Raw genomic sequence first — 23,365 nt, forward strand, 5'->3', positions numbered from 1 at the left:
AAATTTCGATTCGATTCAGCCTATTGAATTGGTTTATCGATTCGATTTTCCTGCCCATTTGGATGTTTTTTTCAAACATCCTGGTGGGTTTATTTTATAGCTCTTTCACCCCCCCCCCCTTTGGCTTCTCCTAACTACTCTGGCACTGTGGTGTTAATAAAATAAAAAAAACAAAAAGGACTTTTCCTCTCTCTGTTAAATCCTAGCTCACATTTGCGGTCTAACACCAGCTCTGGCAGGATACACATTTCAAATCTGACATATTGTAATCACAAAACAGAAAATAAAATTAGTTTTTCTACCTTTTGTTGTCTGGTTATTTTTCAAATCTTGTTGGTCTAAGGCTTTGGTTGTCTTCTGATAACTTGCTTGCCAGGGTCTCCTTCTTTCTTCTTTCTCCGTGCTAACCATCCATCTGTCATTTCTGTCCTCCCCTTCCGTTTCCCTTCCCTCTCCCGGATGTCTGGCATCTTTCCTCTCTTGTTATTCTAGTCCTCTAAATTTTCTCTTCATTTTGCCTCTTCCCTCCACTGGAGTTCCTTTCTACCTTAACTCTTGTTAACCGTGTCGAGCTTTATGAATGTAGAGATGTTGCGATATACAAATTTAAGGTTTAGATTAGATTAGATTAGATTCCTTTTTTTCGTCTCCCTCCACAGATCCACCTTTTCTTAACTACCCTTTGATCCAGCATCTCTCCCTCCCTCCCCACCACCCCAGGGTCCACCATCTCTCCCTTTCTTTTCCCAACTACCCTCCTAACCAGTATCTCTATCCCCCTCCTCCACACCATCCCTTGTGTCCAACTTCTCTCCCTTTCTGTTCCTTCCCTCCCTAAAACCCATGGTCCATCATCTCTCTCCCTCCCCTCTATTTTCAGACCCATTATTTCTTCCCACCTAAAGTCCGGCATATGCACGTCTTGTGTACTACTACACCAGGGCCCCCCTCCCCTGAAGGCCTGTCCCCCCCTTAATTGTCTGCATCCCACCCCTGAAGGCCTGTCCCCCCTTGAAGGCCTGCCTGCCTCCCCCCCCGAAGGCCTGCCTGCCTATTCCTCTTGAAGGCCTGTCCCCCCTCCTGAAGGCCTGTCCCCCTCCCTTGAAGGCCTGCCTGCCTGTTCCCCTTGAAGGCCTGTCCCCCCTGAAGGCCTGACCACCCGCCCCACCCTGAAGGCCTGCTGCCCCCCCCCGAAGGATCACTCACTCCCCACCACCTCGAAGGACCACTCGCCCCCCCACCACCACCATGACCACGAAGGACTGCTCATCCCCCCGGCCTCCCCGCACCATTTACCTGGGGAAACAGCCTGCACAAAATCGCGATGCCAGCGATCTTTGCCTGCTTCGGCTGTTTCCTCCGCCACGGTCCCGCCCCTCCTCTGACGTCAGAGGAGGGGCGGAACCACGGCGGAGGAAACAGCCGAAGCAGGCAAAGATCGCTGGCATCACGATCTTGTGCAGGCTGTTTACCCAGGTAAATGGTGCCGGGAGAGGGGGGAGGGAATCCAGACGCTGAACCGGACACAGGGGGGGAAACCGGACCGGGAGCACCCCCTCAGGGCTTGTACCTGGGGTGGACCGCCCCCCTACCCCCCCTTGGTACGCCACTGGTTCTTCCCTAAATGTTTTTCTAAATTTTTTATTTATTTATTTATTTTTTAAACAATTGTAATTTATCCCTGCCTTCCTTATGTATCACTAATCAATTATGGATAAAATTGTATGTTAATTGTTTTAAAAGGTTTTATCTGTCCCCCCAAATTGTTATTATTGTTATACGCATTGAAAATACTTGATATTGCGTTCACATCAAAATTTCAATAAACTTGAAACTTGAAACTTGTGAGGAGGTGGGGTGGGGGGGGGGGGTGAAAAGGAGAGATGAACATTGTTTTAGGGGTATGAGAAACTAAAAAAACAAAAGAAAAATACATATGCAGGTCCCAGCCCAATATTTAGCAGGGCCTGCATAAGATGAGCAGGCAAAGTTAGGATAGCTGTTGAGCTGCCCTAAATTTACCCACTCATCTTATACAGACCCTGACTGGATATTGCCAGAGCCCACATAAGCTTCAGATCCTCACCAGCACCACCCCTTGGCCCACTCCTGACCTGCCCACTTGGGGGGCCAGTCAGAGCCAATATTCAATGTTTAGCCACTGATAAGCGTTTTAAAAAGGTCAGAGCCTCTCTTGCCTGCCTAAATCACTCTGTATATCAGCCCAAGAATTCCCTAATAGGTCACAACAAATCTCAATACAGTCTCCTTTTCATCATTACTAGAATATTAAACCCTGTATATTATAAAACAGTGTTTTTCAACCTTTTCACACCTATGGACCGGCAGAAATAAAATAATTATTCTGTGGACCGGCATCGGTCCTTGGACCAGTGGTTGTGGGCCAGACCCCCCCCATTTCTACCCAATCTCCACCCCAGACACCGCCCCCATAATAGTACTAATTGCACCTTGCACGTCCCATGCCTCATCTGGAAGCCTTCCATCTGATGTTGCAAAGTCAGGAGAAGGCTTCCGGTTCAGGCGCCACTGCCCGTGGCTTTGTGCACTGAATCAGTTAGGAAGAGGGAGCTGGCTCGAAGATAACGCTGCATCCATCACACCATGGACCGGCGGTTGAAGAACACTGTTTTGGGCCTGATGCACGTGCTGGCCCTGTGGACCGGTAGGAAATTTCTGTGGACCGGCACTGGTCCATGGACCGGTGGTTGAAGAACACTGTTATAAAATACTAACCTACAACACAAATAATTAAAGTCCACTCAAAATCTGAATGACAAGGGCTGCATAAAGGAGAGTACTAAGAAGCTCCTTAGTCACACTCAGCATGACAAAGTTGGTGCACGTCACCTCTGGCACACTATGTCTCTGGTGGTGGCAGATCACTTTTATGCTGATACTGCAGATGGCATTATCACAAGGGGTTGGAGCTGAGGTGACCTGATAACAAATGGAAGATGAACACAAAGGAAAGTAAAAGTTCAAGTGTGGGATCCTTTTTTTTTTAATGAGGAAATATAAACAAACAGATCCAATACTCCTTTTATTAAGGCATGCTAAAGATTAGCGTACACTAAATACTAAGGTATCAATTATATTCCATGGGCACCTTAGCATTTAGCGTGAGCTAAATCGGTTAGCGTGCTTATTACCTCTGTTCCAAAGTCTCAGGGAAGCACTTCCAGTGTTGGCAACTCGCTTTTATGTTGGTCATTTAGATGGCATCACTTCAAGGGGAGGGGGGAGTAAATTGATATGACCCAATAAGCCCAATTGTAAGATGGTAAAAAGTGTTGGTCCCATTAATGATAATGCACTTATCACTGTTCCAAAGTCTAACTACTGATGTGTCTCGTAAGTTTACCCTTCCCAAAAATACTAGGACTAGGCGGAATGTAATGAAGCTATTAAGTGATAAATTTAAAACAACATTTAATTAAACTTTGAAACTCATTGCCATGGGGGGGGGGGGGGCAGTTGCTTGCAGCTTGCTTCCTTACAATGGGCATAGCAGACAGAAGGAACACTTTGGGCTCCTTTTATTAAGCCGCGCTAGCGGGGTTAACGCGTGTGACTTTTCATCATGCGCTAACCCCTGCTCTGGCCTAAAAACTACCGCCTGCTCAAGAGGAGGTGGTAGCGGCTAACGCAGCTGGCGGTTTAGCACACAGTATTACGTGCATTAAACCGCAAGCGCGCCTTGTAAAAGGATCCCTTTGTCTGTAGTACAATACAATACAACACAATCTTTATTTGTATACCGCCAAAACCTCCATGAAGTTCACAGCTGTTTACATAAGTAATTATGCTGATACAAATTAAAAAAAAATAGTAATACAATATTTAGGAATTATTACAGAAGCATATCTCAAATCGCATTGGCTTCCAATCCCAGCAAGAATACAATTTTAATTCTACTGCCTACTATTTAAGACTTTATACGGAGACAGTCCAAACTACCTGAATAACCGCCTCATCCACAACACTGCAACCAGACATAGGAAAACTCACACCCAATTCTCATACCCCCAATTAAGGAGGTCAAACGGAAAAAACTAGATGATGGCTTCCTGGCCACTCAAGCAGCCAAACTAGACAACCAAATCGCCAATCTACTGACGGCATCCCTCGACTTCAAGACTTTTAGAAAATAAAATAAAGACCATACTCTTCAAGAAAGCCCTGAAAAAAGAAATAATAATAACGTTTTATATACCGCAATACCGTTACGTTCTATGCGGTTTACAATAGATTAAGCGAGGTACAAATTGATTGAATTTAAGAGGGAGAAGAGGAGAGTTAATAGGACCGGAAATGCGTTATTGAGGAGAAATAACGCTGCAAGTTTCAAACACCACCCCTCTCTAAAGGCAACTACCCCAAACAAATAACCATACTCATTTCTTACTCTCTTTGAAAAATGACCAAACTCCTTTTTTTTGTTTTTTTTTTGTAGTAAGTTCTTGTTCTAATACTTCCTTGATAATTCTTTTGTAATCCGCCTTGAACTGCAAGGTAATGGCAGAATAGAAATCCCTAATGTAATGTATTAGTAACAAATTCTTGAAATAGGTACAGTAGTTCTTTAGATCTTTTTTGAAACATTTAAAATTAGACTGTTCATTAATATTAGTTGGTAATGCTTTCCACAGTTTGCTTCTTGGTATGCTCATGTGGAGTTAAAGTTTCTATTGTATCTAATGTTCCTAAAGACTGGAGTCGAGACAAGAATCTTTTATTTGTAAAGATGTGCATCATGTCTTACTTTTATTATTTTTCACCAAATTTTGCTGCTTTTCCTCAGTTACACATGATGTTTGCAGTAAAAAGTAAAAGCAGAAGCGAGATGTAAAAGATGATTCCACAGTATGTAAGCCAAATTAAACAGCAAAACCGGGAACAGGATTTTGCTATTGCAAACCTTGTCATGTAAATATATGGCTTTCCTATATAGCGTCATTTGGGAACATTTTTCATTAGGGAATGACACTATGGCATTTATTTTTGCAGAGCAATTACATCCAGGCTGACAGAGCACCTCTTGTCAATGCACATATGGCCTCGTTGATTTGATCCCTATGCTCTATGAGTATCTACCAATGTTCTGCTTGGTGCATGGGCATATATATTTTTTCCTTATCTTTACAAAGTCATATGAATAGATTCCCAGAGCTTCCTTGTTGCAGTGTTGTCTGGTCTTTGGATCCAGAATCAGTGTAGAGTGCTCTCATGAGAGCGCATCAGGTGTGCCAGGAGGTTGCTCTCTTCCTCAGAAAAAGTCCTCTCCTTCCTGGTTGTCATGTTAGTGCACTCCAAAGAAGACACACTAAAGACCACTGTGTAATGCAGGACTGGAAACACATCAGTTTGGCTCCACTGAGCAAGATATGCAATGTGTTTGGGGAGTGCAGAAAGACAGATACAAGTGGTAGAGAATGACATGGGAACAAATTTTTCCCTGTCCCTGTGGGAACTCACTTAAGAACATAAGAAGTTGCCTCCACTGGGTCAGACCGAGGTCCATCTCGCCCAGCGGTCCGCTCCCGCGGCAGCCCATCAGGTCTGCGACCTGTGAAGTGGTTTCTGACCACTTTTATAACCTACCTCAAGTTCTATCTGTACCCCTCTATCCCTTTATCCTCCAGGAACCTATCCAAACCCTTCTTGAACCCCTGTACAGAGTTCTGGCCTATCACTTCCTCCGGAAGCGCGTTCCATGTGTCTACCACCCTCTGCGTAAAAAAGAATTTTCTAGCATTTGTTCTAGACCTGTCCCCTTTCAATTTCTCCGAGTAACCCCTAGTGATTGTGGCTCCCCTCAGTTTGAAGAATCTGTCCTTATTTACTCTCTCTATGCCCTTAAGAATTTTGAAGGTTTCTATCATGTCTCCTCTAAGTCTCCTCTTCTCCAGGGAGAACAGCCCCAGCATTTTTAACCTGTCAGCGTATGGAAAAGTTTCCATACCTTTTATCAGCTTAGTCGCCCTCCTCTGCACTCCCTCGAGTACCGCCATGTCCTTCTTGAGGTACGGCGACCAGTATTGAACACAGTACTCCAGGTGCGGGCGCACCATTGCGCGATACAGCGGCATGATGACTTCCTTCGTCCGGATTGTGATACCCTTTTTGATGATGCCCAGCATTCTGTTTGCTTTCTTTGAGGCTGTCGCACATTGTGCCGATGGTTTCAGTGATGAGTCAACCATCACCCCCAAGTCCCTTTCCAGGTTACTCACCCCTAGCAGTGTTCCCCCCATTTTGTAGTTGTACATCGGGTTCTTTTTCCCTACATGCATGACCTTGCATTTCTCTACGTTAAAACTCATTTGCCACTTTTTTGCCCAGTCTTCCAGTCTCGTTAGGTCCCTTTGTAGGTCTTCACAGTCTTCCGTGTTTCTAACCCTGCTGCAGAGTTTGGTGTCATCAGCAAATTTGATAACCTCACATTTTGTCCCCGTTTCCAGATCGTTAATAAATATATTGAATAGTAGGGGTCCCAGCACCGACCCCTGCGGAACTCCGCTCGTGACCCATTGCCAATCTGAGTATTGGCCCTTGACTCCAACCCTCTGTTTCCTGCCCGCTAGCCAGTGTTTGATCCATCGGTAGATATCCCCTTGCACCCCGTGGTTCCATAGTTTTTTAAGTAGCCGTTCGTGTGGTACCTTATCGAAGGCTTTTTGGAAGTCAAGATAAATGATGTCTATGGATTCACCCTTATCCATCTGACTGTTTATTCCCTCAAAGAAGTACAGCAAGTTCGTGAGGCATGACCTTCCCTTGCAGAAGCCATGCTGGCTCGCATTCAGTTGTCCATTGTTTTCTATGTGTTCGCAGATTGTGTCCTTTACCATTGCTTCCATCATCTTTCCAGGAACCGAGGTCAAGCTCACAGGCCTGTAGTTTCCCGGGTCACCCCTTGATCCCTTCTTAAAGATGGGCGTGACATTTGCTATTTTCCAGTCCTCTGGGATCTCCCCAGTTTTTAGGGAGAGGTTACATATTTGGCGAAGTGTCTCTGCTATTTCGTTTCTCAGTTCTTTTAGTACCCTTGGGTGGATGCCGTCCGGGCCTGGTGATTTGTCGCTCTTTAGTCTGTCTATCTGTCTGAGGACATCCTCTTTGCTTACCTCTAGTTGTACCAGCCTTTCGTCGTGTTCTCCGTTTATAATCACCTCGGGTTCTGGGATATTGGATGTGTCCTGTGAGTTCTTTTTTTGTCCCTTCCCCATTCCTGCAAGCTCTGTCCTCAAACACTTTAAAATCATACGTGTTCAAGGCTTGTGCAGTTAAGACAGAGCTTACAGGAATGGGGAAGGGACCACAGGGACAGGACGGGGAAATTGAGTTCCTGCAGGGATGGGGACAAATTTGTCCCCATGTCATTCTTTAACAAGTGGTAGACAAACCTCTACTTACACTTGTAACTTATAAGGATTCTGGTACAAAATACCTCTATTTGTACATCAATGGTCCTATAACCCATATAGTCTATTTTCCATGTATAGGCTACTGCTACCTTGAGATATACATATATTACAATCAGTGGCCTAGTGAGGGAGATTGGCACCTAGCATCGTTGTGCTGTGTGCCCCTCACTCTTTCCTGCTGCTTAGGCGTCCTCCCCCCCCATTCTTCCCTGCTGCTTGAGTCCTTCCTGCCCTCCGCATACCTCATGAAATGTTCGCTGGTGCAAGCAGCATCTTCTACCAACTGTTCGCACCAGCATCGGCGCCCTTCTGATGTCACTTCCTGGTCCGAAGGGAGACAACACTGGCACGAGCAGCAAGTACCCCACTCCCACCCCCTTCACTACACCACTGATACCAATCCTAGGCAGCTCTGCACAGGCTGAGGGACCTTTGATGCATGGATGCAGTTGAATAAGGCAGTTATTTCAAGACATTTGTTTGTGTATTCCTCTGCTGAATGTTTTTTCCATGTCATTCTCCAGGGTAAGAGATACGCATATTTTAGACTGGCCTCCATGTTCATTATTGCTTTTGTAAAATATTGCCACTGACTTTCATATGCACACATATATGTTTCATTCTTCACACATACTGTACTTTCTTTCTAAAATAGATCTTAGCTGGACATTTATTGTTAGGATCAAAGATCAATGTTCATTTTATATCTAGTGTCTGCCTTTGAGTACAAATCTCCACACTGTGTAGCTAATAAGAAACACTCAAGGAAACTGTTTACTATTGAAAACTGTTATTTAAATGTGCTTTATACCCTAATTCCTTTTAATGATTATGATCAGGTTAATGGTGATCTTGATAGTCTTAAAAATCCGTATACTAGGTCTTAGGAGATTAAGCAATCTGCTTCTCTGACTTCAAAGTTAATCAAATTATCTAGGAAGGAAGCGAAGGAACTGAATGTGTCTTTCTTAATACTTTATAATCTAGATAAGAACAACTTTCAAGAGATGAAAGAGGCAAATAAAACCCCAAATATATTAATCAACATGATTTTTCATGGAAAGAAAACTCACTAGATTGATAAAACATTATTATCAACCAAATTACTTCTGGACCTCTTTCCTTTCAGTGGGTTATACCTCACACATGTGTCAGATAGACAAAAGGATATACAGTACTCCCCCCAATATTTGTGGGGGGTTCCGTTCCAGGTACCCCTGCAAATGTTGAAAAACTGCGAATACGGATTTTAGCGGGGGAGACAGGAGAGGGCAGCCGGAGAGGCGGGAGAGAGCAACTGGAGCGCCGGCGAGTGAAGGAAATCACTCGCGGTATGATCTGACCACCTCTTCCTACACTAAAGTCAGGCCTCACCAGTGAGGTAGAGGTTTCCTATGAGCATTGGAGCACTTACCTCGCTGGCCCATGGTAGAAACCTCTTCTGCAGTTTAGTAAAAGAGGGTCATAGTTTGAAGAAACTTTACGATATGTATTTTTGTATTTATTTTGGTACAAGTATATATACAGTAGAACATTTATACCTATGAGAAGAAATATTATTCTATGAAGCTTTAAAAAGTAATTTCTGGACCAATGATGATCTGAGTTAAAGAATATATCAGGCATAATTCATTAAACTGATGTGGAGGGGCATTTTCAATATGATATTTGCTAATTTGCCTAGGGTAATTGAAATTTTCCCTATCAGTATGGCAAGTCTAGATATTATATTAAGATATTCACCAAGGAGGTAAGGAATTCTTCAGTAGATAAGCACTGCATAACCTTTCCTGCCTTCCATGCATCTGATCTTCCCTCTTGGTCTAAAATGGTATTCATAATTTCAAAACTGGAAATTCGAGAAAGGGATAAAAACCATCCTCTTCACAGACTCTATTAACTAATGCAACAAAGGGGAGATAGCTGGTTAGCCCCGCTAGGACCATGATAGGATGAACATAGTAGAGATATCCAGAATTATTGAGAATATGATAAACAAAGTACAGAGAACTAAAATTATCAGGATGTATGTAAATCTAAGATGAACATAGAACATGATACAGGTATTATGGGCTGGATTCTGTTTAGGACACCCAGTCTCAGCAGCCGCCTAAGCGGCTTTTGCGAATCGCACATGGGCGTCCTATATAGAATCACATCTGTCCAGATGGACAGATGCCTAACCCCTTATAACCATCCCAATTCTCTAACCGGCGTCCATATCACAGGTTAGAGAATCGCATTGCCGCTGAGCTGATCGCCTTAAGGGAATTTCCCTGCAGCGATTAGTTTAGCTGCTGCAGCCAGAAACCTGTCCCCCCATGAAGTTGACGGCAGGAGGGATGCCCACTCCCTCCTGCTGCCACCCCCTCAGCCCTCACACTGTCCACAGCAGGAGGGATGCCCAATTCCTCCTGCTGCAAACTCTAAAACATTCTCTGGCAGGAGGGATGCCCAAGCCTTCCTGCCACAAACCCCAAAATAACCCCAAGCAGGAGGGATGCTCAGTCCCTCCTGCCAGAACCCCTGAATCCCCCCCCAATGCCTACATCAGGAGGAGTGCCCAATTCCTCCCGCCACCATCCCCCAAAGATTACCGTCAGGAGGGATGCCCCCGATCAATGGCAGGAGGGATGCCTGGTTTCTCCTGCCAGACCCCGCTACCTGAGGTTCAATGGCAGGAGGATGCCTAGTCCCTCCTGCTGGAACCCCCTTGAAGATCAATGGCAGGAGGGATACCCACTCCCTCCTGCCAGATCCCCCCCCCAAAAAAATTTCCCCCACGCCCACCCGGATCACCCCCCCCACACCCGTATTTTTTTCTTGCAGGTCAGCCAGATGGTTGCTTACTCCTTCTGGCTGGCAGGCCCACCTCCACAGAATGGCGGGCCTTCCCCTTCCCGTTCCATCCTGGGATGCACTAGAGAGGAGCCTAAGGCACTAATTGGCCCAGGCGCCTAAGGCCTCTCCCATAAGAGGGGCCTAAGGTGCCTGGGCTATTCAGAATCTTAGGTCCCTTTCCCAGTGCATTCTGTATCTCTTAGGTCACTCCCATGACTGAAGTCTACAAAATCTTTTTTTTTATTATTATTATTTATTTATAAATTTCAAATTGACAAATCAAGATAAATTTTGTACAGAAAGTGATTATAACAAGAGAACAAAAAAAAAAAAAAACCCTCATAATTTTACATAGAAACTGAATATTGTGTAATCTCTCAAGTCCACCATATGATCCATGATGTAGAATAAACGGATTACTAACAAAGAAATATTTATTAAAGTTAATTGGTACGTGGTTAACTGATATTCAGGCGTCTAAAATCTTGAAGCCCTCATTCTTTCCCTTTCTCCAGGCGGGACAAGGAGAGAAGGGCCGTCAACTGGTTTGGCTCAAAGAAAACATATTTCTGAGAATTATATTGAACTATACATTTGCAGGGATGATGAAGATAAAAAGTTCCCCCAAGAGCCAAAACTCCAGGTTTTAATAATAGAAACTCCTTTCTGCGTCTTTGTGTGTCTCTTGCCAAATCTGGGAACATCTGTATCTTTAAATCAAGAAACTTTTTCTCTTTATTTTTGAAGAATAGTCTCAAGAGCCAATTTTTATCCAATGTAATAGCCAAGGTCACAATCAATGTAGCAGGTATTGCGACTTCTTTATCAGATAGTTCAAGTAAAGCAGATACATCAATTGGTCCCTGAGTTTTTTCTTGAAGATCCTGATTTTTATTAGGTAGATAATAGACCTGGGTGAAAGGAGGTAATGAGTCTTCCGGTACTTCCAATATCTCCAGCAAATACCGCTTTAACATTTCTCTTGGAGTCACTGTCGAAACTCGTGGAAAGTTAATCAATCTTAAATTATTATTCCTAGAGAAATTTTCAAATGTCTCTATCTTCCTTCTTAGATTTACATTGTCCTTTATTAAAGTATCCTGAAGCAACTTGGAAGATTTAAGTTGATCTTTAATATTCTGGATATCTAGTTTTGATTCTCCCAGGTCTTGTTTTATCTGAAAAACTTCTTTCTCTTGAGTTTTAATTTTCCCCTCAATTTGAAGATGATTAGTATTTACTGTTCTAACCAAGTTGGCAGTCAAATCCCACAAAGCCTCCAATGTAACTTCTTGGGGCTTTACAATATTAAAAGTCTGCAAGTTTGATAGTAAGAAATTAGGCTCACCAGCCGAAGGATCCTCTCCTCTCCGTTCCTCCTGTGTCAGGGTTGGCCCCAGCGTTGTAATATCCTCATGTGAACTCAGGCTCTGCTGCAATCCGTGCGAGCCTGAGTCAGTGTTCATCTCGCCATTCCCTGCAGCCTCTGGGTGGGAGCTCATGCCGACTTCCGGCTGCCTCTCCACTCCCGGGGAACTGGCGGCACGAGGGTTGGGAGGAGGGATTCTAACGTCGGGGCTCAGCGAGATCTCATGAGCCCGAAGAGACGCCTCCAGTCCGTTGCTAGGGAGTGCCTCAGCCGGGGGCAACACCGACGTTCCAATGGCGCCCTGCATCCGTCTCAGCAACTCCTCAATATTGCCAGAGGAGGCTATGCCAGGACGCCGCGAGGCCGAAAAGGCTCCCTTTCCTCTCCTCTTTGGCATGGTCAAAGGTCTACGGCGAAAAATCGCTAGAAAAAGAATTTCCTAAGGTAAGGTTTGCGGGCGGTTGCTCGGTAAACCACAACCGCGGCCATCTTGGATCAAGTCTACAAAATCTTGAGTGGAGTAGAATGGGTACAAGTGGATCGATTTTTCACTCCATGAAAAATTACAAAGACTAGGGACCACTCGATGAAGTTACAGGGAAATAGTTTTAAAACCAATAGGAGGAAATATTTTTTCACTCAGAGAATAATTAAGCTCTGGAGTGCATTGCCAAAGATTGTGGTAAGAGCGGACAGTGCAGTTGGTTTTAAGAAAGGTCTGGACAATTTCCTGGAGGAAAAGTCCATAGTCTGTTATTGAGAAAGACATGGGGGAAGCCACTACTTGCCCTGGATTGGTAGCATGGAATGTTGCTACTCCTTGGGTTTTGGCCAGGTACTAGGGACCTGAATTGGCCACCGTGAGAACGGGCTACTAGGCTTTATGGACCTTTGGTCTGACCCGTAAGGCTTTTCTTATGTTCTTATTATCTCAGGAGATATGTATAATCTTCACAAAATGCCATGCTTCTCTTTATATGGCAGAAGAGGCCAATGAAGAAAATCATACTGAATTTCTGGAAACTAGAAGAAGCAGCACACACACACTGTCATTTCCATTTCAAGTGCTCTGTTTCCTACTGCACAGCAATTCCTGTGCCTAATAAAACAGTTCCCTCCCCATTTCTGAACAAAGAAACAAAATAGCCCCTCCAAACAAAATTAAATTTTTCATTTCATTTCAAGAGTAGCATATACTCTTCCCAAACAATGGGGCCCTTTTACTGAACTACGGTAAAACTAATGCATGCTTACTGCATGTTAACAAGCCCTACAGCGGGACACACTCAGGCATTCCGTGATAGTTTTGGGATTGGCATCGGCAAGTGCTACCCACATGCTAAAAATATAATTTATTTTTTTAGTGCTGGGGATGGAGAGTAAGTATGTATTTACTAATTGATTTGTGCAGCTACACCACTGCAAGCTAACCAATTAGCCTGTGGTTAGCAAGTGAGCCCTTAATTCCTGGAAGTAGGTCTCAGGAAGTGCTCATGTGCTAATGGGGAACTTAACATGTGGCCAAGAGTGGAAATGGTGAAAAATGGCGCCATTTTATCACCATGCTAAAAGTAGGCTCTGTACATGGGAAAGATCTATGCTGGGGACAGCACTGGCCACTTTTTGGTGCAGCTTAGCATAAGGGCTCCAATGAGTGGCATTTTCAGATAGAGAAAGGGTAAGGGAAAGGGGATGGGATTTGATATACAGTTCTTCCTCCGTATTCACGGGGATTAGGTGCAGAACCAGCCCGCGAAAAGGGAAAAATCGCAAATAAAAATTTTGGCTGACTCAGACCCACCCCGCCTCCCTCCTGCATCCCCAGACCTTACCTGGTGGTCTAGCGATGACGCTGGGCAGGAGCAATCTTCATATGCTCCTGCCCCGTGCAGATCCGTCATCAAATGGCTGCTGTGAGTTTCCATTGTAGTCTCCATTGTAGGAAGATCGCTCTTGCCCCGTGTTGCCACTAGACCACCAAGTAAGGTCCGGAGAGGTTTGGGCAACCTGCAAAAAGAAGAAAAAAATCATGAATAATCAAATTCACAAATAGGAAAACACGAGAATATATAGAGAGAGCTGTAGTATATTTTTGTGGTCTTAATCAAAGTTGTTTTAATATGCACAAATACTGTTTTTTAAAAATCTGTCTATAATATGTAATACTGTAGTAGTATGTAAAAAAATATCTTTATTTATTTTAAAGTCAAAAATAAGTGCAACATATTTACATACATTTTACACTTTAACAACACTTAAATTCTATCAAATTATATTTATGACAAATACATATATCATCCCCCCCTTTATACATATCCAACAATTGCACTCTAATTAAAAGTATCCCCCCACCCACCCTGGACGTGTATGATCAAAGGGCAAAATCAGCAATCACTCCTTACAGAATTCTGTCAATGGCTCCCAAACATCTATAATTAAAAATACTTATAGCCAGCATTATCCTACAGTTCTAAGTGGGTTACAAATTATTAATACATACACAATAAAACAATATACAAGACAAGATGTACAAAAACTATCTCAAAATTACATACTGCTTTGGGTAACAAATACTTAAATAGAGTCATTAATCACATACAACTGTACTATAATGAAACACAGAAACAGACACCAATAGCCCTACCTCAAACCCAAAAATTGGCATGCCACTAGCAGACCATGTCATGCCAGCACCTGAAGACGAGAGGGACCCTGCATCATCTATGATAAGGAAGGGAGAAAGAAACGAATGCTGGGTAGGTCTGGAGTGGTAGAAAAATGAGGATGAGCAAAAAAGAGTGTGTGTACTGAGTACTGCAGAATGGGAGTAAAGATTGGGATGATGATGGTTTATGAGGTAGTGAGTGAAAGAAGTAGAAATGATGCTGGGAAGGAAGAGAGGGGAGATAGGCAATGTGGGCAGAGTCCCTGCCACCTACAAAGGGGGCACTGCAGCAGGAGGGAATACCATTCTAGAGATACCACTAGTAGATAACTTGGGCACAAATCTGAAGATTTCTCAGTGGTACCTAATAGCCTTGTACCAGCTCTCAAGTGTTTTGATAGTTTTGATAGGCAATCATTACAAGTTTTCTTTCTAATTGAAATTAGCAGCCATTCCTGTGACACTAATACAATGTGTTGACATTTTTTAAATATACTTGGAATTGGAAGTGTCTCCCTTTTCGAGGACCTACAAGGCAATTAGTCATGCTTTGTACATCATACAGATCAAGGCTGAATATGAGTTCTGAAAAAATATTTTGGGGTTCAAACATCTTCCAAGATGCATTCACATATCAATGCAGCAGAATCTTGGTCCAGGTCAATGCATGCTTAGATATACAGAAACGACAAATTCTAAAGAGGGCACAGAATATTTTCTCAGCGAGACACTGCAAGAGCCTGCTTTGAATCTGGTCCAACTTGTGCTAAATCTGATCCACGTGCTTTGTATTAAATATGAATCATTGAGGCATTTTGTGTTATGACAGATTGTATGCCAAACCTTAAGTATCAGAAGTTTTCTGAGAAATCAAATATGCAATGCCTGTATGTTTACTACACAGTATAATAAATAACATAATGTTGGATTTTAACCCCGTCTTTCCAAAACTAGTGGATGCCATGCGGCAAAAGCCCTGATGCACTTTAAATCTCTATGGGCTTTGGGGCAGTTACCACCTTTTAAAAAGGAAGTGGGGTGTTAAATATTTCCCAAAGGAGATACTGGTAATAATTACTAGTCAATAAAGCTGATGCATAATGATGAACGAAATGCAGTGCAATCAAATAAAAATAATAGAGTAAAATATTTTTCTAAACAGTACAAAATTTTCCTTGTGGTCAGTGTCCATCAGCTGTTGAATGTAATGTCATCTATGCTTGCATTCTTTAATGCTCGGTGTGTAATGAATCAGAGGCACTTTAAATGTAATAGGTGTAATTAGAGTATATGAGTAGTTAATGTTGTATTTGCTCTCGTCTAGGTTTTGATTTTTAATCATTAGGATATTCACAGTAAAGATGTATGAGCTATTTAGCTAGTAACTGGATTTCCTTGCTGATTTAGACACACATATTTTTATCTGACTGTTGCCTATAAATATTATTATATATTAGCCAGAAAATATCAAATTTATTGAACAATTAGCATAGCTTTATGAGGGGCTGCTGAAAAGTTCTTAGCCCAGCCAAGAAGAGAATGATGTGGAGCCATGAAACTTACAAGTTATTCCAAACTTTTCTTGACCCTTATCATTTCAATGATATGGAATGAAGCAAAAAGTGTCAATAAAAGTGTGGAATAACTTGTAAGTTTCATGGCTTCACATCATTCTCTTCTTGGTTGGACTGACCTCGTAAGACTGAAATGTCAGAGGTCGGTGCTTGGTTTGTACCTAGCTTCACACAACAGATGGTTATTTGCCAATAATAGATATCAAGCTACTATTGTTTATCGAAAGCTTCTATACTACTAGATCATGGGTCAGACACATACATACGAAATTCAGAGAGGTTTACATGAGCTTCTGTAAAGGTGTTACAATATAGAGTTAGCATTTTCTGAAATGGTTTTCAACATAGACATATTTGTATGTGACGTTGGACATGATATACGTTCAGATTGACAAACTAAAAAACGACAAATCCCCTGGACCAGACGGAATTCACCCAAGAGTATTAAAGGAACTTAAGGTGGAAATTGGTGAACTATTACAAACCGTAGCTAACATGTCAATTAGAACAGGGCAAATACCAGAAGACTGGAGGACAGCAAATGTCATCCCGATTTTCAAAAAAGGATCAAGAGGTGATTCAGGAAACTACCGACCTGTGAGCCTCACATCAGTTCCTGGGAAGATAATTGAAACACTTATTAAAGCCAGCATTGTGCAACACTTGGAGGATCACAACCTAATAAGGGCTAGTCAACACGGCTTCAGGAAAGGGAAGTCTTGTTTGACAAATTTACTACAATTCTTTGAGAAAGTGAACAAACATATGGATACTGGTGATCCAGTAGACATAGTTTACTTGGACTTCCAGAAAGCGTTTGACAAGGTCCCACATGCAAGGCTTATGAAGAAATTACTAAGCCATGGAATAGGAGGAGAAGTGCATAGATGGATCGGTAAATGGCTAGAGAACAGAATGCAGAGGGTTAGCATGAAAGGGAAATTCTCGGACTGGGTGAAAGTGACTAGTGGAGTGCCCCAGGGCTCGGTTCTTGGGCCTTTTTTGTTCAATATTTTTATAAACGATCTTGAGGAGGAAACAACATGCAATATAATAAAGTTCGCCGATGATACAAAATTATGTCGGGCAGTTGGCTCTCAAAGGGACTGCGAGGAGCTTCAGAAGGATCTGAGACAGCTGGAAACATGGGCGACAAATTGGCAGATGAATTTTAACATAAATAAATGCAAGGTGATGCATCTAGGAAAAAAGAATAAAGAACACGAGTATAGAATGTTTGGGGGTAACATTAGCAAAATGCGAACATGAAAGGGATTTGGGGGTACTGATTGACAGAACCCTGAAGCCATCGGCGCAATGTGCGGCGGCGACGTACAGAGCAAACAGGATGTTGGGCATAATTAAGAACGGGATCACGAGTCGATCGGAAGAAGTCATAATGCCACTTTATAGAGCAATGGCCAGACCACACTTGGAGTACTGTGTCCAACACTGGTCTCCTTACCTTAAGAAGGACATAGCTCTGTTGGAGAAGGTACAAAGGCGAGCCACGAAACTAGACAAAGGAATGAAAAACTTGAGCTATGAAGAACGCCTCAGGAAACTGGGACTGTTCACACTCGAGAGGAGAAGACTGAGAGGCGATTTGATAGAGACTTTTAAAATATTAAAAGGATTTGATGAAATAGACCCAGAAGCAGCATTACTAACATTTTCAGATGTGAAATGGACAAGAGGTCACAGCCTGAAACTGGGTGGCAGCAGGTTCAGGACGAATGCCAGGAAGTTCTGTTTCTCACAACGAGTGGTGGGCGCTTGGAATTCTCTTCCTGAGGATGTTGTGGCGGAGACTACTCTTCGGGGTTTCAAGCACAAGTTGGATATACACCTTCATGCAAATCATATTGAGGGATACGGTAATTTCAGGTTTTCATAATAGAGAACCTAAATGGGCCGCCGCATGAGCGGATCGCCGGACTTGATGGACCTCGGTCTGATCCGGTGAAGGCATTTCTTATGTTCTTATGGTCTTAATCAATCATCCTTCGTATATACACATACAGTATATTACTAGTATCGTGTACTATGTTCATATTAAATCTTACTTATTTATACAATTGAATACTACAAGGAATAGTACTGTAACATACTGAAAAGAAGTGTATTCATCTGGGATTTTGCCTAAGTAAAGATTTTTCACTGTCCCTTTTTTCCTTTGAAATAAGAAAAAAAAAAAAAGTCGACTTTAAATCATGATCACTGTTTAGACACAGTGGCCATGTTTTCACCTTTGGCAGCCTATTTAATAAAGAATGATTCTGTAGGTAGAGAATGAGGAAATGTTTTTTTTGGATAAGGCCTTTGAGTTTTGCTAAGTGATACAGGATCCAATTTAGTAGCCCTTCCAATAATTACCCTAGAGAGTGAATGAACTCAGCTAGACTGGTTTTATTAAACCAAACGCCTTTGGAGCATCTCCATTTAACACTGTACAGGAAATGTATTAGTTGTTTTTCTATATCGAATGCCAGTGTCACAGTGGTGCTTTGTTTAATTGTTCATTTTTTATTGTAAGAAGAGGAGGGGAAAACAGAGTCGGCGTGGAAGAGAAACTGAATTGTGTCTGTATTAGTGAGGTGCAATAACAACTAATATTAAAAGAGATGTGAAGGAAAGAGATTTCTCTGTGTCAGGAGAAGTAATTTCCATTTGCTAATGTGTTGTTAGAATGCTGCACTGACTGCTGTCACGTTGAAGAGCCTGCTGTCAAACAGAATTAAATGACCTGGTTTTTCTTTTGTTCCATTAACTCTTTGAGGCTTAGTTAGGTTCTTGACACATTAGCTATCCAATATAGAGAACTTTTCATTTATAGCTGCAATACACTTACACATTATGGGCCTGATTCTCTCTCTATATAGTGCCAAAAAACCGGCACCGACTAGAATTGTACTTAGCAGCTGTACATGTAGGTGTACCTAATTAGGCCAAGAAAAACTAGTCCTAAATATCTGCACCTAAATTGTGTGCAGATCGAGCATATTCTATATCAATGCATGTATCCGCGTCCTAAAACTGATATGTGCCACTTTATAGAATGTGCCTACCAACTTCTACAAGTAACTTCTAACTAGTGTCAATTAGCATCAATTATGAAGTGCTAATTTCCAATTATCAGTGCCAATTGGTCTTCTTAAACAATGAAGTTGTGTGTGCACTGATTTGCACACACAACTTATGGCGCTATGTACAGAATTTGGAGGTATGAGGATAATTTTAGAAAAGAATTTTTGCACATATATGACAGTACACACAATAAAATGTCTCTTATAAAGAAGCTGAAGAAATGTAAAAGGATAAAATGTCCCATGTAGAAAGCCTCGGGGAATAGACAAAGCAAGGTGATGGACTCAACAATTGTAGAACCCAGTCTTTTTATTGTATCCAGCGGCTGGTGGCACAAAACAAAAGTCCGTATCACAAGGTCCAATCTCCACCTATGGCAGTTTTACACATGAGCAGACCAACAAGTTAACAGTTCCTTCTTAGCCACAATGATACAATGGATTCACTCCAACACCTGAACTTTGCCGCCAACACAAATGCTGTGACTGAACCAAAAACTGCCCACCCAACCCCGTTAACCCACACAAATACCCAACTCGCCCCAACATATAAGGGGGGGGGGAAGAGAGAGATTAACCTTCCTCATACATACATACTTCCCTCCCTCTACAAATGCTTCAGCCCTCCAAAATCTCCACACACCTCCAACCAATACCTATCCACCTATCCCAGCCAATCCCTTCTCACTTTACCTTCCCCTCCTTCAATCCATTTACCAGCTCACCCTTCCTCACAATAATTCCACAAACCCATATCCACACAGTATTATAAAATTTAACCCTTACTCGATTAAATCCACCCCTCAGAAAACAAAAATCCACCCACATTCAAAACTTGCTTATACTCAGCCAGTGCTATATGCTTCCAGAATTAAACTGTAAGCACTTTTATTTTGCTAAGTGCCACTGATTGAACCATATCCACATCATTTCTTTTTGGTTGGACTGAGAACTTTTCAGCACCCCCTTATACATGCCTTTCTTGCCTACATGCTCATTTGTAAAAGTATCTTCCACAAAACTTGTAATCTTATACCTGAAAAACACATCCAAAATATCAAATAGAAACCAATAATAAAAGAAAATGAGTTATATTCATACTATATAGACAAAATTAATCCCAGGATCATTCCATTCACCAGATGTATAAAATTCTGAGGGATCAATATATTTCTACAATGAAAACACATTTAATGAAGTCTAACCCCCCCCCCCTCACCCACACACAAAGAACAGAGATCAGTTTATCCAACTTAATACACAGTGACCAACATCTGCAGTACTTTCTCAGATCACTGACAATGAAATCTAATGCATTCCTAAATCAATGGCAATTCCTGAAAGAAAATTTGAAAAAAATAATAAAAGTCTTTGAAAAGCTGCAATTTTATACAATTGTGAAAAAGAAAATAATCATCAAGAAATGACAGTTTTTAGGCATATAGTTCTAGAGTCTGGACCCAGTAAGTGAAAAGTCCTTCCAGTTGTCATTTCCAACCGTGCTATAGTAAATGAATAGTCTTGTGGTTAAACAACAGGCTAAGAATTAGGGTTCAAATCCCACTCATGCTTCCTGAGAATTTGGTCAATTCATGTAACTCTCCACTGTTATTAGAATGCTGTAAAGTGTAGAAAAGAGTTGAGCCACTGAGATCTACTAATAGGAAAAGACAGTGGCCTGGATTTGAACCAGCGCCATTGCCGGTGGCCACCTTAAAAGCGTCCGCCAATCGTGTGTCAATCATGTAATGGTGCTGGGTACAGACTCATCTCCGGCAAAGATAGGCGCTGGGAATGTAGGCCAGGAAAACTCCAGCCTACCTATGATGTGAATCGAGCCTCTGTAGACCACATCCAACATTAGCCACACCCACAGTGGTATTAGGCGGCCTAAAGCTCCTACAGAGGCGTAATTCTGGTGCTGATTTTTTAGGTGCCAGTAGGTGCCTTAAAACTCAGTTAAAAATGTTTCAGTGGTGATTTTTGCTGAGTGTAGACACCTAAAAAACTGGCGTTGTTTAGAGAATTCAGGCTAGTATGTATATACCGTATTTTCACGCATATAACGAGCGCGTTATACATGATTTTAACAAACCGTGCATAACTGTGCGTGTTATATGTGTGAGCGCGTTATCCCCTTTTTTTTCTACATAGTTCCCCCCCGACATCCAATTCACCCCGCAGGACCGCTCGCACCCGCACCCCGAAGGACCGCTTGCACCCCTGCAGCCTCCCCACCCCACCCCCCATCATGTAGAAGCTGCCTACTGTCGTCCTGCTGCTTCCTCTGCCGGCGGTCCTGCCCCTTCTCTTAGCCCTGCGTCTACGCTGCTTCCTCTTCCGGCAGTCCTGCCCTTTCTCTGCCGGAAGAGGAAGCAGCGTAGACGCAGGGCTAAGAGAAGGGGCAGGACCGCCGGCAGAGGAAGCAGCAGGACGACGGTAGGCAGCTTCTACATGATGGGGGGGTGGGGAGGCTGTGGGGGTGCGAGCGGTCCTTCGGTGTGGGGGTGCGGGTGCGTGTTCGAGCGCGAGCGGTCCTTTGGGGTGGGGGTGCGAGCGGTCCTGCAAGGGGGGGGGAGTGAATCGGACGTCGGGGGGGAGGCATCAGGCTTTCAGGGTGGGGACAGGACTTCAAGGGGGGACTGGACTTCAAGGGGGAGAGGAGAGTCGGGCTGGCCAGAGGAGAGTCGGGGCAGGCTAAAGGAGAGTCGGGCTGGCCAGAGGAGAGTCAGAGCGGGCGAAAGGAGAGTCGGGCAGCGACATGAGAGTCGGGGCGGCATGCGCGGTATACAGGTGTGCGCGGTATATAAAAATTTATTTACATAAATTACAGTTTCTCGAGTGCTATACCCATGTGCGCGTTTTACACGGGTGCGTGGTATATGAGTGAAAATACGGTAATTTTTCCCCATCCCCGCAGGAACTCAATGTCATGAAGAGATTCACCCAAAGCCGTATACAATATATTGAATAGTAATCAGGTACTCTTAAATATTTTTCCTTATCTGTCCTGGCAGGATCACAATCTAACTATGGTACCTGGATCAATGGAGGGTTAAGTGACTTGCCCAGAGTCACAGGAAGTAAGCTGGGATTGAACTCATAAACTTATGGTGCTGAGGCAGCAGCTCTAATCACCAGGCCACTACCTGCCCTATCCAGAAGGCTACTAAAATGGTATGTGGTTTTTGTCATGAGGCATATGGGGACAGACTTAAAGATCTCAATTTGTATACTTTGGAGGAAAGACGGAAGAGGGAAGATATGATAGAGACATTTAAGTACTTATGTAATGTAAATGCGCATGAGTCGAGTCTCTTTCATTTGAAAGGAAACTTTGCAATGAGAGGGCATAGGATGAAGTTAAGAGGTGATAGGCTCCGGAGTAATCTGAGGAAATACTTTTTTACAGAAAGGGTGGTAGATGCGTGGAACAGTCTCCTGGAAGTGGTAGTGGAGACAGGGACTGTGTCTGATTTCAAAAGGGCCTGGGATAGGCACGTGGGATCTCTCGGAGAGAGAAAGAGATAATGGTTACTGCGGATGGGCAGACTAAATGGGCCATTTGGCTTTCATCTGCCATCATGTTTCTATGTTTCAAACTGATGTACAAGTACAGTGGTGCCTCACACAACGAACTTAATCCGTTCCAGGAGCAAGTTTGTTATGTGAAACGTTCGTTGTGTGAAACGCGTTTTCCCATAACAATACATGTTAAAAAAAATAATTCGTTCTGTAGCATAAAATATGCTAAGATGACATAAAAAAAGATAAATTTTTGGTTATTATTTTTATTTAGATACATCTAAAAACATAATTGTTTTTTAAAACAACACACATTTTTTAAATTTAAAGACAGACTAAGTAGAGTCTAATTTTACAGTGAGAGGGCAGAGTCTCAGCGGCAAAAACTGGGACTTAACTGTTCATTTTTTTTTTTTCTACCGTGTTTCCACGATGATAAGGCAGGGCCATCAAATAAGACAGCCCCCCCTTTTTAGAAAAAAATGTAAAATAAGGCACCCCCCCGCAAATAAGCCACCCACCGATACCTGCGCTTACCCGAATCGGGTGGTACGGTGGGTGACTCCGTGTGGTCCCTGGCACCCCCGACACGATCGGGGCAAGAGGGAGCTCAAGCCCTCTTGCCCCCCCGACTCCCCGACACGATCGGGGCAAGAGGGAGCTCAAGCCCTCTTGCCCCCCCCGACTCCCCGACACGATTGGGGCAAGAGGGAGCTCAAGCCCTCTTGCCCCCCCCCGACTCCCCGACACGATCGGGGCAAGAGGGAGCTCAAGCCCTCTTGCCCCCCCGACTCCCCGACACGATCGGGGCAAGAGGGAGCTCAAGCCCTCTTGCCCCCCCCCGACTCCCCGAC

This window comes from Geotrypetes seraphini, chromosome 5 (assembly GCF_902459505.1).
Source record: "Geotrypetes seraphini chromosome 5, aGeoSer1.1, whole genome shotgun sequence".
NCBI classification, from domain to species: Eukaryota; Metazoa; Chordata; class Amphibia; order Gymnophiona; family Dermophiidae; genus Geotrypetes; species Geotrypetes seraphini.